Raw genomic sequence first — 3,572 nt, 5'->3', positions numbered from 1 at the left:
CCAATGTCTGCATCCCTGAAGATGGCTGAAGATGCTATCTTCTCCTTTCTCTGCTTTACCTGGCTTGTGTAACTGTAACCCCATTATACATGACCTCTGTAAGAACAATAAAAAATGTAAAAAGAAAGCAATCTTCCTTTTCAGTTCTGGAGCTTGGACTCAGGGCCTGGGTGCTGTCCCTGAGCTCTTTTTCTCAAGGCTAACATTCTACCAATTGAGTCACAGGCCTTTTGGTGGTTAATGGGGCGATAAGAGTCTCACAGATTTTCCTCTCAAGGCTGGCTTTGAACTGAGATCCTCAGATCTCAGCTTCTTGATTAGCTAGGATTACAGGAGTGCACCTCTGGTGCCAGCTTGCCACGTCTCTTTTGTGTGGCCTATGTCCGTGAGTGGCTCGATCTACTAGTTTCAGTTTGGCACGTAACTTGTTCTCAGCCCTCTGCGGCCCTGTACCCTAGTCCTGGGGCTGATCAGATTTATCTGTGGAACCCCTCATTCCCCTGTGGTTGCTGCTTGAACAGCTTGAGGATCTGGGATCCTCACCATGCTGCAGACTCATGATGCATTGCATTACCTAAATCATCTAAGCACTTGAAACACGGCTAGTGTTACAAAGGAACAGAATTTTAAATTGTGTTGAATTTAGAATAAAGTAAAATTAAATTGCCACGTGGGGCTAGTATACTTAGCGGGCTGCACAGCTCTAAAAATAGCTTCCTGGTGTCTCCTTAAGGTCTGGAGAGGGGACAGGCCCCTGGCACAAACCACTCTCCATGGAGGATAGTAGAGAAGCAGCCAGCGGGGTGCTAGGGTACCCCCATGTCACCCCCAGCAGCTGCTTAGCAACTTTTATTCTGTGACTCAACTTTGTAGGGGTTGAAAACCCTAGGGCATTGTGGACATCCTGGGTGCCCACCTTTTCAGGGGGTCTTGTGTTACCTCTCCAGGCCAGCCCCAGCCTCTCCAGGCCTGAGGACCCTTCCAGATGCTGATGCCATGAGCACAGCCTCTTGGGCCCCTGCCCTCAGGAGACTCTTAGGAGAGGGCTGAGGAGCGTGTGTATAAATGAGATACATGAAGGGCTGTCAGGGGACTCAGCCTCAGCCTGCAGCCCAGGGGCCTTGCTGGATGAGGCTGGGGCCTCAGCACCTGTCCCCTCTGCTCCCAAGAGTCCTTTTGTGACCCCAGCTCCCTCCTCCTCCTCCTCCTCCTCGTCCCCTCCGTGATACTGTCTAGGGACATGGGTTCATTTCTTTGCCAGGTAAAGAAACAACAGGCAGACTGCCAGACGGTGATGGCTCATGCCTGTAATCCTAGCCACTCATGAAGTTGAGATCCAGGTTCGAAGCTAGCCTGGGCAAAGATCTGTGAGACTCATCTCCAATTAACCACCACAAAGCTGGTCCCAGAACTGTGTTTCAAGTAATAGAGCACTAGTCTTGAGCAAACAAAGATCAAGCACAGTGCCCAGGCCCTGAGTTTAAGCCCCAGGACTGGCAGAGAGGGGGGGGGGGGAGGGAGGGAGGGAGGGAGGGAGGGAGAGAGAGAGAGAGAGACAGAGACAGAGAGAGAGAGAGAGAGAGAGAGAGAGAGAGAGAGAGAGAGAGAGAAAGAGAGAGAGAGAGAGAGAGGGAGGGAGGGAGGGAGGGAGGGAGGGAGGGAGGGAGGGAGAGAGGGAGAGAAGGAGAGAGGGAGAGAGAGGGATCGAGAGAGAGAGAAAAGTGTTCTGGAGCTGGAGCCAGTGGGTCACCCAGGGACTTTCTTTTTTTTTTTTTTCTTTCTTTCTTTCTTTCTTTCTTTCTTTCTTTCTTTCTTTCTTTCTTTCTTTCTTTCTTCTTCTTTCTTTCTTTCTTTCTTTCTTGTCCTGGGGCTTGAATACAGGGCCTGAGCACTGTCCTTGGGCTTTCTCAAGGCTAGTGCTCTACCACTTGAGCCACAGCACCACTTCCAACTTTCTTTTTTTATCTATGTGGTACTGAGGAACCTGGGTCTTCGTGCATGCTAGGCAGGCACTCTACCACTAGGCCAAACTCCTGGTGCCTATGCTTTATTAACTCTCTTCCTACCTGGGGACACAAATGGTCAGTGAGTGCCTCAGCACTCACCTAGGTTTCTCATTGATCTCTGCCACTGGGCATGAGGACAAAAGGAAGTCCCATTGGTTATGTTCAGTTGTGCACAATTACACATGAGGATTTGATTGACCATGTCTGATTGTTCACCATTGTGAATGAGACTTGGGTTAGTCATTCTGATTATGCATGATGACAGAAGAGGCTTCGATTGGTCATGTCTGATTGTGCAATGGGATATCACCTCGCTACTGAGATTGGATTTGCAGTGGGGACTCAGAGCATTATGGAAGAAGAACCATTTTGAGCAGGAGCCCAAAGCTCTATGTGTTATAGTCACTCATTTCTGCTGTCTTTGTTTTTGTATGTGTGCCAGTACTAGAGCTGGATCTGCAGGTCTTATTCCTAGCCTTTGCACTCAGGGATGGCACTCTATCATTTGAGGCACAGCTCTACTTTGGTGGTTAATTGGAGATAAGAGTATCACATACTTTCCTGCCCCAGCTAGCCTCAAACCAAGATCTTCAGACTTTGGCCCTGCCCAGTAGCTAAGATTACAGGCATGTATCACTGGCAGCTGGTGGTGGCTGCCATTTTTAAAAATTTCTGTCTACCTCATGGAGGAGGCCTGACTCTCTATCTCAGTGCTCCCTGGCTGCTGGACCCAAGTCTGCATCCTCCTGAACCCCTCTATGTCCAACTCCTCATCTTCTCCTCCCAGCCCACGCTCAACCACTCCACAGAGACTCAATCTGGGAATCTAATAAACTTCCTCATGCAATGATACTGGATTTATTTGTAACCCTTGGAATAATTATGGATCCCTATTGTCATCCTGTGTCACATTCATCGCTGCATGGTAGGACTGTAGGAAGCAACCTAAAAAGATGCTATTGCTGGGCCCTGTCTGTGAACTAGACGTCTCCCAACAGCTTTGTACCTGTGCCCTTTGACCTGAGCTATGCTCTGCTGAAATCACCTCATCTCCAGAAGGAAAAGAGAAGATCCAGATAAGCATGTGGTGTGGAAGGCAAACTGCCCCATCAAGCACGCAGAGCCGCCCCTTCCTCTGTTCTCCAAGGAGACAGCCCCGAACTCAGGAGACCACCTTGCTCCCGATCTATTCCGGTCATGGAGTGATGACTTCTCCAGAACTCCTCCGTGGATGCAGACTGAGCTCGTGGCCCCAGGCTGCACGCACCTGGGACCCGGGGTTGTTTGATCTCTGCAAATCTCACCCCCTGCCCCCAAACCTCTCTATTTAACCAGCAGCCAATGTCTGCACCCCTGAAGAAGGCTGAAGTACTAAAGTGCTATCTTCTCAGGGTTGCCATGTGAGAAATCTCCCTTCCTGCCCTTCACCCTGGCTCTTTATTTGGCATGTGGGGATGATTGGCTGGACCTAATTTGGGATTCTGGGACGTTAGGGCCTGGGGTCTAAAAACCTGGATTTCAGGGACAGTGGCCTGGTATCTAGATCAGCTGGGTGCTCGCTGGCTA

The sequence above is a fragment of the Megascapheus bottae genome, chromosome 15 (assembly GCF_031878675.1).
Source record: "Megascapheus bottae isolate mThoBot1 chromosome 15, mThoBot2.hap1, whole genome shotgun sequence".
Classification (NCBI taxonomy): domain Eukaryota; kingdom Metazoa; phylum Chordata; class Mammalia; order Rodentia; family Geomyidae; genus Megascapheus; species Megascapheus bottae.
Note: the sequence above shows the minus strand (reverse complement) of the source record.